Source organism: Canis lupus, chromosome 32 (assembly GCF_011100685.1).
Source record: "Canis lupus familiaris isolate Mischka breed German Shepherd chromosome 32, alternate assembly UU_Cfam_GSD_1.0, whole genome shotgun sequence".
NCBI classification, from domain to species: Eukaryota; Metazoa; Chordata; class Mammalia; order Carnivora; family Canidae; genus Canis; species Canis lupus.
The window spans coordinates 23,437,195-23,453,784 of record NC_049253.1 but is presented as its reverse complement, the minus strand read 5'-3'; the positions used below and the strand labels follow the sequence as shown (position 1 = coordinate 23,453,784).

Below are 16,590 nucleotides of genomic sequence, written 5' to 3'. Positions count from 1 at the left end.
CTCTCACACAGAGTGAAGCATCACTGGCTAATCCTAGGTTAAAAGGATAGGGAAGTAGACTCCACCACTTCATAGGAAGAGCTATACAGTTACATTGTAAGGGGGCATGTGTATGGAAATGGGAAGAATTTTATAGCTGTTTTTTGTAATCTACCGTGCTAATCAGTAGGCTAATAACATCAGGAAAAAGTGGAGGATTATAAACTGAAAGACTTAACAGAGAACAAGTAAAGATAAATGAGTAGAATTGGATATAAGTACATATGCATGGTGAGAGCTAAAGTAAGTTAGATATTTCTGTGCTTGCATGGTGAGAGCTAAAGTAAGTTAGATATTTCCTGTGCTTTCTAAAGGGACAGCTGCCTCTCACATCCACAAAAATATATTGCTACATATTCTAATTTTCACAAGAAACTTAAGTTTGGATCCTTATATAGAATATGCTAATTTTTAATTATAGTTAAATTATTTTTAAAAAATTAAATATGTAAAATTTATTTTTATATATTGTATAAATAGTATAATTAATAAAGCTTACTTAGATAAAGTTGTTTCCTGTAGATAGTGAAGACTGAAAGGCAAATTATAAAATGTAATAATATATTAGGTACTCCCTAAAACTTCATATTTCTATAGCTACCAAAAAAAAAAAAAAAAAGAAAAGAAAAGAAATGATTCCTGACAAATTACCTGTTCAAAATACACTGACACTAAAATGAATAACAGGATTTTAAACAACTACAAAGAGAAAATTTCAAACCATTTGGAAATTAAAAATAGGAACAAAAATAAAAAGAACAAGCTCTCCTAAACTATTTTTAGAACAAAGAAGAAATAAAAAACTAAAAGTATATTCTATTTAGAAAGTAAAGATAAAGAACTACAAAAAAATTTGTTCTCAAAACTTTACTTAAACAAATGTTTTTAAACTCTATGTATTTATTATATTAAAATAAGGAACCATGCATTCAACATATAACATAATAAAACCTAACAAAAGCTATTAAAGTTTAAATTAAAATAAAATAAAACTTCATACTTTAAAATTAATAAAATTCATATAATTGATTAAAGTTAAAAATCTCAGTTCTTTGAAAGACCTAAACGAAAATAAATTTCAGGAGGTCTAGTTTGATAGAATGGGATGCATGAAAAGATAATAGAAAGAAAGTATGTGTATATATCACAAGTAAGGAAAATTTTCACAGTATAAGTAGATAATAAATACACCTCTATAATAATTAATTTGAAAAATCTTAAGAAATGAATTATTGTCAAGGAAAACATCCCATCATTATAATTGACTCAAGAAAAACAATTCTAATTGTATTTCAAATATGCCAAGAATTATATTATTTATAAAGGTTATTATGTATTTTCTACATTCTTTTTTTTTTTTAAGATGTATCTATTTATTCATGAGAGACACAGAAAGACAGAGGAAGACACAGAAACAGACACAAAAACACAAAAAGAAAACAGTATCTGGAGTGCCTAGGTGGCTCAGTTGGTTTAGTGCCTGACTCTTGGTTTTGGCTCAGTTCATGATCTCATGGGTCCTGGAACTGAGCCCTGCATCATCCTCTGCATTCAGCGGGGAGTCTACTTGAGGATTCTCTCCCTCTGCCCCTCACCCCTCCGCATGTGCTATGTCTCTCACTCTCTCGAACTCAAACAAATAAATAAATCTTTAAAAATATAACCAATATCACTTATGAATATGGCTATATCCCAAAATCCCCCAAAAAATCCTTTCAAATATGACCCATCAGCATATTAAAATATAATCAAGTATTACCAAAAAGGTTTTATTTCAGAAATAAAATAATTATTTAACATGAGGCAACTATATTACTCTTATGTTTTAGATTATTAAGAAAAAGGGCAAAATGCATTTAATTATTATAAAAAAGACTAAAAGTAAATGTCATTTGAGATCAAGTTGGGGAAGAGTAATAGTAGCCACATGCATTTGAGTCTTCCCATGTCTCATCCCTAGAATTATAAAATCAACTAGAGATAAAATCAAATAGGATAGATAGATAGGATAGATAGATAAAATCAGATAGGACCACAAAAAGTCTCACACAGAGATAACTACATTCTTCAAATTATCTATAAGTAGAGAGATATAAATCAAATCCTGACAGATTTGGATCGCCAGCTGAGGTTGCAAGTCTATAGGTGAGATGAGAGGAGAAGAAACATGTGAATGAGCTCCTAAGAAAGAAGCAAGCAGAGAACATGCATGAAGATAACCCTCAGAAAGAGAAGGCTTAATACCAAGTGTTAATGCATGGAACACAAATCTGGAACTTGGTAAACTACAACACTGGCTTTGGGGAATGACTAATAAAAGGTAAGTGTGTCAGGATAATACTCTCAGGGATGCATTACTTCTGGAGGAGAAGCGACAATAGAGAAGACGTGCTCCGTGGAGACATTTTAATGAAGGTAAAGTAAGGGCAAGTAAATGAGGAAAATTAAGGATCTTGTAGAAACTAAACAGAAACAACACATACCAACTCCCCCTAAAAACATCCTCCATTAAAGAAACCAGATGTTAATACACTGACAGAAGGAAGCTCTATTGAACTAGGAATCTTGTATACAAATTATCCAGAAATTGAAAAATTATTGGAGAAATTCCATCTGAAACTAGTCTCAAAAGAAGAGAAAGCATGACTCCATATAGTTTGGTTTATCAGTTCTTCTCACATAGACAACTACAAAGAAAAATAAAAATGTGCATTAAACTCCAAATCAAATTAAGTGTCTCAAACAATCATTTGAAGTTTGTTTTTAAAGAAAAGTAAACAGGGAAGCCCCTGTGGCTCAGCAGTTTAGCGCCGCCTTCAGTCCAGGGTGTGATCCTGGAGACCTGGGATCAAATCCCACGTCAGGCTCCCTGCATGGAGCCTGCTTCTCCCTTTGCCTGTGTCTCTGCCTCTCTCTCTCTCATTCTGTGTCTCCCATAAATAAATACATAAAATCTTAAAAGGAAAAAAGTAAACAGAATCATAAATTCAAAAATTAGCCATTGAGATGGTCAAATGACAAATAAATCCAACAACCTCAGAGTATACATTAAAAAACAATATGAGACATAAATAAAAAAATCAGAAGACATAAATTCAAGTTGCCTGAGAATAGGCAAAGAAGAATAGATTAAATGACATTGATGGAAAACACAAAGAGAATGAAAATTAAAAAAGGACTAAAAATAAATAAATAAATAAGTAAATAAATAAATAAATAAATAAATATTTTAAAAAATTTTAAAAAAGGACTAAAAAAGTTCAGAATGACAGGATCAAGTAAAAAAAATAGACAAAACAACATACATATATATTTGAAGTTCCTAAAGAAGAAAAACAACAAAATGAAATTATTGCTATTTAAAGGTATATTCTAAGGAAATTTTCCAGAAAAAAAAAATTTAAATATACTTAGGTATATTCTAAGGAAATTTTCCAGAAAAAAAAAATTTAAATATACTTAGGGTCTTAGAAAAGCTGATCCAGGACAGTAGACTCTGAAATACATCTTAGTAAAACTATTAGACTTCAAAGACAAGAAAAAATTCTCAAAGCAAAAAGACCAAATTACTTTAAAGGGCAAAAAAATTAAACCACTGTCAGATTTCTCAAGAGCAAAACACAAAGCAAGCTAACACCATAGAAGCACTCCCAAGAACTTCAAAAAAGAAAGGGTAAGCCAAGGATCTTGTGTCCATCCAAGCTCCCCTTCATGGTTATTGAAAAACAACAACAATAACAACAACAACAAAACCAAAACAGTCTTAAATATATAAGCACTAAGACAAAACTGGACAATTGAGCTTCTGATGAAACTACTGGACTATGAGCTTCATTGACCAAGATATAACAGAAGATTAGTAAGGATCATTTGATATATTTAATTGTAGAATTGATACTAAGACAAGGTTAGAAACATGGATTAAATAATTAGGAAATCATCATAGGTTCTCAAAATGAAAGGGTGGAATTAAATAATGGAAGGAAAAAGAGGAAAGTAAGGGAGAAGTAGACTATCATTAACTATAGTGCAGGCAATAAGTGAAAGTCACAGGTTTCATTTAAAACTGAAATATCAAAGAGTAAAAGCTTAAAGGGGGAAAAATGGAAGTAATGATAGGTGCAAATAGGGAGTTAACCATTAGAGCAAAAGTACAAACCTTTCTAAAACCAAAAGAAGAAAAGTGGCAAAGACATACCACATAGAAAAGCACAACAAAATTCACACAATAATAAATAATATGTACATAAATAATAACAATAAACAAAAGTATTTGTATATATATCAAACACAACATCCTGATAATATATCATCTTCTCAAGAGCATATGAACATTGACAAAAATCAATCTTAAAAAAACTACCATAAAAAAAGAAAAAAGAAAAAGAGAGAAAGAAGGAAAACACCATTAAGTTCCATTCAGGGAATATATTATAAATAAATTTCTCTTATCAAAATATAAGAAAAAAAGAAAAGGCTTTCCAACTGAAATTAAGAAAGCCTTCTACTAAATGACTATTGGAAGAAAGGAGAAATACAAACATGAATTACAGAACTTTCTTAAAGTAGTAGTAATGAAAACATTACATATTCAAGTCTATAAAGAATATTTAGAGTGATCCATAGTCTTAAAAACCCACATCAATAAAAATGAAATAACTTAAATAAACATTTAATTCTATCTCCAAAAGCTAGAACAGGTACAACAATCCACTTAAAGGAGTTATTTTTTAAGATTTTATTTATTTATTTATTTATTTATTTATTTATTTATTTATTTATTTATGACAGACACAGAGAGAGAGAGGGAGAGGCAGAGACACAGGCAGAGGAAGAAGCAGGCTCCATGCAGGGAGCCCCACGCAGGACTGGGACTGGATCCTGGGTCTCCAGGATCACTCCCCAGACTGAAGGCGGCGCTAAACCACTGCGCCACCGGGGCTGCCCTTAAAGGATTTTATTTATGTATTCATGAGAAACACAGAGAAAGAAACAGAGACACACAGGCAGAGGGAGAAGTCGGCTCCCTTCAGGGAGCCTGATGCGGGACTCCATCCTGGGACTCTGGGATCACACCCTGAGCGGAAGACAGAGGCTTAACCACTGGGCCACTCAGGTGTCCCCAAATACAACAATTTTTAACAAAAGAAAATAAAAGGAAGATAATAACAGAAGTAAAAGTAGAAAATAATAAGGTAAATAACGGAAAAAATAGTAGATTAAATTTAAAAATCCTAAAAAAAAAAAAAAAAAAAAAAAAAAAAAAATTTAAAAATCCTGATTTTCGAAAATAGCAATGAGAGACAAATTATGAAATCATTAGCTCTTCCAATCGAGTAAAAGTAAAGAACTTAGATCAATTTCCACACACTCAAAAAAGTTGTGAAGGAACTATCCTACCACAAGATAGATGAAGAACCAGGCCTCAGGTGTCACAGGTGAACTAATCCATCCTTTGGAGAATGGATCATTCCAGTGTGATTCCAGCAGATGTTGGTGAGGATGTGGAAAAAAGGGAAGACTCTCACACTTGGTGGGAATGTAAACTGATGCAGCCACTCTGGAAAGCATTATGAAAGGTCCTCAAAAAATTAAAAATAGAACTACCCTAAAACCCAACAATGCACTTCTAGGTTTTTATCCAAAGGATACAAAAAATAGTGATTCAAAGGGGCACCTGCACCCAAATGTTTATAGCAGCACCATCCATAATAGCTGAAATATGGAAAGAGCCCAGATGTTTATTGCCAGATGAATAACTAAAGAAAAGGTGGGATACACACACACACACACACACACACACACACACACACACACATACACACCACTTTTATACACCATTTGCCATTTGTAACGATGTGGCTACAACTAGAAGGTATTATGCTAAGGAAAATGTCAATTAGTGAAAGACAAATACCATTTGATTTCATTCATATGTGGATTTTTAAGAACAAAACAGATGAATATAGGGAAAGGGAAGGAAAATAAAATAATATAAAAACAGAGAGAGAGACAAACCATAAGAGACTCTTAACTATGGGAAACAAACTGAAGATCACTGGTGGCGAGGTGGGTGGGGAGATGGGGTAAATGGGTGATGGGCACTTGATAGAATAAGCACTGGGTGTTATATGGCAACTGATGAATCACTGAATTTTACCCCTGAAACTAATAATACACTATATGTTTACTAAATTGAATTTAAATATTTTTTTAAAAAAAGAAAAGAGACACAATAATTAAATGCAAGACAAGTGGACTAAATTGTTAAGACAGTCTGGAAACAAATGACAAAGTTGTAATACAGACTTCAGATTAAACTATGAATCAATATTAAATCTCCTGAGTTTGATAACAATACTGTGCTTCTGTATTTTTAAATAACATTGAAATATTAAGAGATAAAGTGACATGATATATGCAACCTATTTTCAAGTGGCTCAATAGTATGTATATTTCTATATCTGTATATATGTAAATTGTGTGTGTAAGTATATGAATTAGGCATATGGTAAAGGAGTCCTATATCAAGTGAGAAATTATCGATTCTTCTAAAGCAATACTGAGGTAGAGGGCTAATTATTTTGGGAGGAAAGAGTACTTATGTTTAAATAACATAGACTAGAGACAACCTAAGTAAGTAGGTCAGAATCCTGGATCTTAGTAGTATGAACTTGGTCAAGTTCTGTGTCTCAATTTTCCTATCTATAGAATGGAGATAATAGTATTTACCTCACAGGATATTTGTGGAAATTGATTGAATTAATCACTGAAAAGTAGTTAGTGTGTAGTAGGCACTATGTAAATATTAAATAGTAGTGATATTAGTAAAATCTCCTTAGTACTTATCTTAATTAGACTATTATTGCCTTATAATGTGCTAAGTTATAATCAAATAAATGCCATTCTTTCAATGAGCTCACCAGTACTCTGTAAAAGTGTAAAGTTAAAGATGTGAAAATGTTACCGAAGTTACAAGAGTGGTTGTCCTATTGTATTTAAATGTCTTCTTTATAAATCTTTGTTCTTCTAAAATCTTGTAGAATAGTTTAGTATGATCTTAATTTCAGAATGAAAGTCAGTTTAATAAGAATTTCACTGGTCTAACTGGAGATTTATTCTTTTCCAGTGGTATATTTGAAAACTAATGGATTTTTGTTGTATGTTTGCATTTGAAACTTAACTACCAATCTATAAAGTGATATTTTAAAATACATTTGTTTCTTTTCAAAGAAATACATAAAATCTTGACATTGACAAAGTAAATAATTAGTGATTAATTTGATAATCTGGTTATTTCTCTTTTCCAGCACTTATGCCTTGATTTCTCCTATGGATAATAATAACTTATATACTATATTTACCTGGAAAGATCTGTTGGAACTTTAAAGTTTCTGGATTTAAAATCTTTAGAATGAAAAAATTTATATTCTTACATTAGCAAACATACAATAAGTTCTGAAAAAATAATTTTTAGCTCTAAAATTTTGAATTAGAAGGGCTCTTATATTACCAATTACAATCCACGTATTGTACAGATGAGTGACCTTAAAATGATGAAAGTTTGGCAAGTTACCCAAAGTCATGTTATATATCATTAATTAACTACATTCTTCTATCACTCTTCTTTTCATCCTCCTTTAGCATTTCTTCAATCTGTACTTTCTTCCAAGGAAACCTAGAATTTTTACACTAAGACATTATTTTGAAGACCAAAGAATTTAAAGTAATATTTAAGCAAACTGTCAAGAAATTTTAAAAATCAATTAACAGTCCATTCTTGTGAAGAGCAAGAGAAGAAAATATATGGTTTAAGAAGTTGGATAGGCAGAGATAGATCTAATACTTGTTAAATATGTGCCAAAATTCTTCAACAACTATTTTCCTTCCACTTTGTGCAAAGAATCTTTGAAAAAAGACGGGGGGAGGGGAACAAATGTAAGAGAATTGAAGCTCATGGTAGATACTTTTAATGAATTCAAATTTGCAAATCCAAATGAATGATATCCTAGGGGAATTAATGCATTTTCTGAGGTGACATATGAGTTACTATGGATATTATTATTTTATTTTTTGTATATTTTTATTGGAGTTCGATTTGCCAACATATAGTATAACACTCAGTGCTCATCCCATCAAGTGCCCCCCTCAGTGCCCATCACCCAGTCACCCCATTCCCCCGCTCACCTCCCCTTCCACCACCCCTTGTTCGTTTCCCAGAGTTAAGAGTCTTTCATGCTTTGTCACCCTCTCTGATTTTTCCCACTCATTTTCTCTCCTTTCCCCTATAATCCCTTTCACTATTTTTTATATTTCTCATATGAGTGAAACCATATAATGATTTATGACTCCGAATGACTTACTTCACTCAGCATAATACCCTTCAGTTCCATCCACATCAAAACAAATGGTGGGTATTTATTGTTTCTAATGATTGAGTAATATTCCATTGTATATATAGACCACATCTTCTTTATCCATTCATCTTTCGATGGACACTGAAGCTCCTTCCATAATTTGGCCACCATGGACATTGCTGCTATTCAGAGAAACTATTAAAAGATATGAATATAGCGTCATCGTAATACCTATTCAGTCCCTGTTTTTATGTATTATTTCTTTGGGCTTCCTCTTTCTTTTACAGAGTCCCCCTAATATTTCTTGCAAAGCTGGTTTGGTGGTCACATATTCTTTCAGTTTCTGCTTATCTTGGAAGCTCTTTATCTCTCCTTCTATTCTGAATGACAGCCTTGCTGGATAAACTATTCTTGGTTGCATGTTCTTCTCATTTAGGACTCTGAATATATCCTGCCAGCCCTTTCTGACCTGCCAGGTCTCTGTGGCGAGGTCTGCTATTAATCTAATAGTTCTCCTCACCTCATATAAATTAAGAATCTCTTGTCTCTCGCTCCTTTACAGATTTTTCTCTTTATTTGGAATTTGCAAGATTCACTATTAAATGTCGAAGTGTGAACCATTTTTATTGATTTGGGGAGGGGGAACTGCTCTATCTCCTGGACCTGAATGCCTGTTTCCCTCCCCAAATTAGGGAAGTTCTCAGCTGTGATTCCTTCAAATATGCTTTCTCACCCTCTGGCCCTCTCAGTGCTCTCTGGAATCCCAATTATATGTAGATTTTTCCTTCTGAGGCTATCAGTTATTTCCCTTAACCTTTCCTTATGGTCTTTTAATTGTTTTTTGTTTTTTCCTCAGCTTCCTTCTTTGCTATCAACTTGTCTTCTATGTCAATCACTCTTTCTTCCAACTCATTAACCCTCATCATTAGGACCTCCAGTTTGGATTGCATCTCATTCAATTTTTTTTTTTTATAATTTCAGCCTGATTAGATCTAAATTCTGCAGTCATGAGGTCTCTTGAATCCTTTATGTTTTTTCCAAATCCACCAGTAGATTTATTTATTTATTTATTTTTAATTTATTCATGAGAGACACAGAGAGAGAGACAGAGACAAAGGCAGAGGGAGAAGCAGGCTCCATGCAGGCTCCATGCAGGGAGCCTGATGTGGGACTCGATCCCAGGTCTCCAGGACCATGCCCTGGACTGAAGTCAGTGCTAAACTGTTGAGCCACCTGGGCTGCCCCATCAGTAGCTTTATAATTGTGCTTCTGAATTGACTCTCTGACATCAAACTGTAATTGAAGTTTTCATCTTCATCTATGGAATAAATCTAAATCTCCCAAAAATAATTTTCCTAAGCAGATTTCCTATTGAAACTTCTCACTTAAATTGTGAAGAAATCATGAAAAAAAAAAAAAAAAGTCCCCTTATTGCTGCTTCCAGACAACAGGCTTCATCCTCATGAAAATCTGTATGGTCTGCTTCACCATCAGCTGGTTCTGCCCTGACCCTTGATCATTCTCAGGGTCTGGCTCCCAAAACTTCCAACTCCCACCGCTTCCTACCAGACACTACTATGGATATTATGTACAAAACATGAAAAAGGGGAATGTTATCAGTTGGCTATTAGTACATTCAAAATTAGAAAAATCATTCTAAATGAACAGTGACTTTGATTTTATTATCTGGTAAAATTATAGGATGGATTATTAATCTGATGTGTTATAGGTGATAAAACAAATAAGCAGATCATTTTCTTCTATGATAGCATGAGTTAGTTACACATGTATTTTGAGTTCAATGTCTTTTACAAAGTACTTAAAAACCATATAGAGTAGCCTGGTTGGATGACACTATAATAGAGGATACCTATGGGTGATTTAAAAAAATAATGTCTGAAGTGTTAACTTATGAGCTCCCATCAAAATGGGGAGAACTTGGGGCACCCGGCCTGGCTCAGTCAGTTAAGACTCTGCCTTTAGCTCAGGTCATGATCCCAAGGCCCTGAGACTGAGCCCCGCATTGGCCTCCCTACTCAGTGGGGAGTCTGATTCTCCATTTCCCCCTGCTTGTGCTTGCTCTCTCTCTGTCAAATAATAAATTGAATCTTTATGGGATGCCTGGGTGGCTCAGTGGTTGATAGGGTGTGATCCCAGAGTCCCAGGATTGAGTCCCACATTGCTCCCCAATGAGCCTGCTTCCCTTCTCCCTTGTCTCTGCCTCTGCCCTTATCTCTGTGTCTCTTGAATAAATAAATAAAATCTTAATTTTTTTTAATCTTTAAAAAAAAATGGGGAGAACTTTATAGGCAAGTTGCAATGCTTTTCATCAATATTTTACTAGTAATGCAGATGAAGAATTAAAAGCCTTCCTCTCAAACTTCCAAATGAATCAAGGCTAACAAAAGACATAGATATAATGATTGATTGTCAACAATTCAAAATATTTCAGATAGATGTAAAAAAATCAAAGAACCAAAGAACAAAACTGATGAGAGATAAATATAAAATCTAACATTTTACTTCAAATCAATTGCATAGGACTTATAAGAACTTCTAGATTGATAGTGTCTCATTTAAAAATATATTTTGGGGGGAGAGTTTCAAAAATATGTTTTAAATGTATAAACCTTAAATTTAGTATAAGGCAATGTTGTAATTGGCCTAGTAAAAATGGTTCAAGCTTCAATTTCATTTTCAAAAACTGTATTATTCATATCAGTTGAGGAAACATTGATGAATTAGACTGTTTGCAAGAAAATAACCAGTATTTTGAGGGATATGGAAATCATATTTTGAGAAGAGTGATTGTTATAAGCAAATTATTTTTAGCATTAAAATAGTATTTCCAATTGTGGTATAAAATAGTATTCTTCAAGTATTTGAAAGGTTAGGTAGACCTATCCAGATTTATGATTCAGATTTAAATTATAATTAGATTTATATGAACTTGTATCTGTTCATATATGCTCAAAGCTTTATACTAATTAAAACATTTCAAATGTAAATTTTTCATATTGAAAGAATGCATTTGACTTGGAATAGTATTAAGTAAAATAATGTATGTGGAACATATAGCACTAAGTATATAGTAAGCATTAAATAAATGTGACTATTAGTATTACTAATATAATATCCTTGGAATTATATTCAAGCATAAATTAGATGATTATTTGTGAGATATGACCATTTTTTTCAGGATGAATTTATTTTTTTATTTATTATTATTATTTTTTTTATTTATGATAGTCACAGAGAGAGACAGAGAGAGAGAGAGGCAGAGACATAGGCAGAGGGAGAAGCAGGCTCCATGCAGGGAGCCTGACGTGGGATTCAATCCCGGGTCTCCAGGATCGCGCCCTGGGCCAAAGGCAGGCGCCAAACCGCTGCGCCACCCAGGGATCCCCAGAATGAATTTAGAACAAAAATTTTTTAGCATAAGTTTATGCTTCTAAGTAAGATTCAGTTATTGTATGGCTTATTAGCCATGTCCCCTTATAGTATCCACTCATCTCCTTTTCACAAGCTGAAACAATGTAGGTTTTTAAAAATCACCTTTTGAGGAAAATGTTGAGTGTATAATTAGAACAGTTTTTAAAAAATTATTTATATTCCAGGTTTAGTACTAATTCTTCAAAATTCAAATAATCACTTCTTCTTTAAGCATTTGACATATATTAATATTGCGTAAAATATTGAACCTACTGTAGTGGACTCTTGATTACCTTAGCAAATGGCAAATAACATAAATATAAACAAATTAATAAACCAAGAACCTTATTTTAATCATTGAAGTAATCATTTATTAAGATATAAATCTTTTATCAGTGCTAAAATATTTAATAAATTTTAATATTACCATTTTCTTTTTATTCTGTAAAAGTCTGTCTCTGTCAGGAATGCTAAAGAATAGAAGAGACTTTATAAGAATTGAATAATGAGTATCCAGTAAATGTTCCATCTTCATTCATATATGAAGCAAGTTTTTATTGATCATGAATCTATGCCAGACAAATGTGGTAGATACCAGGAATATGTCAAATTAAAAAAAAAAAATCACAGTCTTTAGTTTCATGGAGCCTGTAGTCTAGTAGAAAAGTCAGACATTAACCAACGAATCATAATTATTTGTAAAATAACAATTGTCACAACTACTAGAGAAGTGAGGAATGTAGGCCTCTGATAGTATATATATATAAGATTTATTTTTCTAATCAAAGGGGGTCATGGGTAGCTACCCTGAGGAAGTGATAATTGAGCTGATTTATGAATATGAACAAGAGTTTACTTGAAGAATTTTCAGGAAACCCAGTCCATTTAGTGGGAATAGCATGTACAAAGACCATGTATCAGGAAGAAGTGCTGGAAAGGAAAATAGTTCCACATGTAAATGTTGAGGTAGATTGAAGAGAGTCTATCTAAATATGTATGGACTATGTTAAAGAGTTTAATCTTTTTCCTAAGAGCAACACAAATCTATTGTAAACCTTTAAACTATGACAAGGGACAGGATTAGATTTTCTCTATAAAAAGATTACTTTGTCTGTAATGGGGAGATTAAGAGAAGAAAATGCTAGATTTCAGGTAAACTGATAATGAGCCCATAAAAGCAATGGTGAGAGCTGGAAATAATAGAGAAGTGAATGGTTATTAGGATTCCTAGGTGGTAGAATCAACAGTGATAGACAGGATAGGAGGCATAAGATTGGAAAAGATAATGAGACCACCAAGCTTTAAGACTTATGTGAAAAGATACTCATTGAAACAGGAAACATGGGAAGAGGACCGGTTAGAGTTGAACACCATGAATATGGCCTTGGCCATATTAAATTTGAGGTATTTTTGAGACATCTAATAGAAATGTAGTTACATAAATCAGTCTAGACTGTAGAACTCAGATATACCTAGAAAAATAAATTTGTAAATCTGATATATAAATGGGGACGATGGAAGTAATGGATATAAAAGGATTGCCTAGGCAGCAGATCTCAAATGAGAAAAGTCTGTAAGGCCCAAGTCCAGAGGATTGCTAACATAAGCTTGAAAAAAGAACTGAAAAAGTAGTTTATATCATGTCATGAAATCCAAGGAAAAGAATGCTTATGATGGAGAGAGTAGTCACTGTCAAAGGTCAAGAAACCTAAACAGATGAGCACTAAGTTGCGTCCATTTCACTCAGCAATGCAAAAATAAAGAAGTGCTGTGTTCATTGAGTAACAGAGTACTTAACAATATGGGTACGAAAGAATCTTCCAGACTCGCTAGGAAGTTTGGAAATAGAGACAAATCTTCAGAGAAAATTGTAAAAAGGGGGAGAGAAAGTATAACTGGGATTCAGAAGTCATGGAGGGGAGGACAGGCTTTTCTGTTTTTGTTTTTATTTTAATGCAAAGGAATTACAGAATCCTTTCATAGAAAATTTACAGTTGTTAGGATGATGTTTAATACATTAAAAAAAAACAACAGGAGTTTAAATAATTGAAAGGGGGGATTGGTTAATAAGTTTACTGATGGATAGAGGGTTGGGAAGACAGCTCCTCCAATGTAAATAGAAGTTAAATAGAATAGAATAGGGATTTAAATAGCTTTAAATAAGTTGAGAGATAACGGTTAAATAGAATGGGGTATAGATTGAGAGATAGAAATAAGTCTGAATTTTAAACTGATATCTATGTTCTCCACAAAATATCAGTAAAGGTCATCTTCCAAGAGTTGGGGTGGGGGTGTACTGAGAAGATTAAAGGTTTAATGAGGTAAAGATTTGAAAAATAGAAACTGTACAAATGAATTGACATGTATGCATACATAAACAGATAAATGATGAGGAAGAAAGGAAGAAATGGAGAGAGAGAAGGAGAAAAGAATAAAGAGAAAAGGGAAAGAAAGGAAGGAAAGCAGTGAATGAGGAAGGGAAGTGAATGATAACAAATTATCATTTGTTTCTAATAATTTTTGGTAGTTTTGAAAGATTCAAGAAGTTTTTGTGCTATCTTTCTGAATCAGTGGTTCTTGTTTTATTTTTTCTGCTCCAGTAAAATTTCTCTCATACAAGTAAGGATTATCACATATTCATATCAAGCACAATGATCTGCTATATTATTGATTCTGAAGGAGAAGATGAAGTACTTCATCAGAAATAGGAAATCTCAGAAATAGGAAAATATGCGCATATGTTTTTATGTTGTGTCTGAATGTAAATGTACTTGTGCAGTTTGAAAAGGCCATTAAATGATTCTGAGATGTCCTCCAGAGGGAGACTGGGAATTTCTAGCCAAGTATTAAAAGTGGACCAGAATTTAGGAAGTTCTCCATAAAAAAAAGACAGGCAATTATTATGTTTAATAAATATTTTAGCACATACAATAAAATCAATTTCCTTTTTCGAAAGTGCACAGTATTCCTTAGATATCTATTTTCCATTATAGAAATTTGCTTCGTGATACTTAAAAGTATCTATTAGTAGAATCACTGTATGACTATTCCAATTCATAATCATTTACTTGTTAAACAATTATCAACAAAATATTGATGAATATTTACAAATATTCAGTCAACTTGTCAGTAAGTTCTGCCTTAGGTGAAATTTTCTGATTTTAATTTAGTCATAAAATGCTTTAGGTTACTAGTCCGTCAATTAATTACTAAATTACTGATCCATAGTACTGTAATGTCCTGAAAAATTAAAGGCGACTTCTGAAAGCCTAATTGAATCTTGGAGAGATATTTATTCACCATTAGTATTAAGATAAATGTGTCAACTCACAATAATCACACTAAACTTAGGTACCTTCATTTCACAAATGAATAAACTGAAGCTCAGAATAGATAGAACTGAAGATGTAAGGATCCAGGTTAGATTTTCAGTCTGAAAAGACCTGCTTCCTAATATCTAGCTATAGAAAATAAATACGTGAGCTGGAAACAATAATAATTATTTTTCTAAAAAAGTTCATTTTCATGTAGTGTTATTAAATTTAATACCTCTCTATAAGTATAAACTCAGTGTTTATTACTAACATGGCCTTGTTGCAATATAAATAGCGCAATAAAAAACCCACAAAATTTTAGACTCTTTTAAGGTAAAAATTGTCCTAGTTATTTTAACCACCTACCATATGAGTTATTTGGAAAATGAAGAATTTTATGCAATAGGGTAAGTGGTTATGAGGACAGGTTTGGAGTAAGAAAACTGAGCTTTAATATTGGCTTTTATACTTATTAACTATGAGCACTAATGAGTTACTTAATTCTTTGTGGTTTCCCTATCTATGAAATGGAGGGGAAAACACATAATTCATGATGTATTAGAAGGATTAAATAAGAAATTTATTTAACTAATTAGTACTGGGCCAACAGCAAATATATATGGATTGATATATATGTGTAAAATGTATATGCACACACACACACACACACACACAAGAGAGGGACGCCTGGGTGGCTCAGCAATTGAGCGTCTGCCTTTGGCCCAGGGAGTGATCCCAGGATCTGGGATCGAGTCCCACACTGGGTTCCGTGTAGGGAGCCAACTTCTCCTTCTGCCTCTCTTTGTCTCTCTGTGTGCGTCTTTCATGAATAAATAAATAAAATCTTAAAAAAAAAAAAAAAACACAAGAGGTTTAAATTTAGCTTAGAATAGTTTTGAAGCCATTATTACTTCAGACTAGATTTATTTGAACTGGTTTAGCATTCCATTAGGTATGTTACTTTTCATATTGTTCTTGTTTTTGTTTGTTTGCTTGCTTGCTTGCTTGTGTTGGTCTCCAAAAGCAATAAAACCAGTTTCCATACTCACTCCTTCATAAAACAATAATAATAACGTAATAAATATGTATTATAACAAAATAATAACAAAAATGTTCAACAATTTAATATAGTATTTGTCTGGAAGGAGCTTCCCACAGCCTTAGTCATAGCCATGGATCATTATTTCAAACAAAATATATCTTTTAGATATTTAAATGTGTGTTCTCATATCATAGAATTTAAATGTAATTCATTTGTTCTGTGATCGCAATAGTACATAGCAATTTTGCTGTGAGGTTCAAATAAGTAAAATAGAATGTACTGTAGTTTAGAGCGCTATCACTGATACACATTGAAAAGAAGGGTTGTTTTTCCAAGAAAAATTATGTCTCGTTAAGCTTTAATTTTTCATTAAAACATTTCTGAGGTTTATACAGTAAAATCATAG

At 32.6% G+C, this 16,590-nt stretch overlaps 1 protein-coding gene across 3 annotated transcripts in view; it reads left to right on the top strand.

The window, feature by feature from the left end:
* GRID2 (glutamate ionotropic receptor delta type subunit 2) overlaps positions 1 to 16,590 on the top strand; it is a 1,471,756-nt gene that overhangs the window by 1,154,145 nt on the left and 301,021 nt on the right. The window lies entirely within an intron of this gene.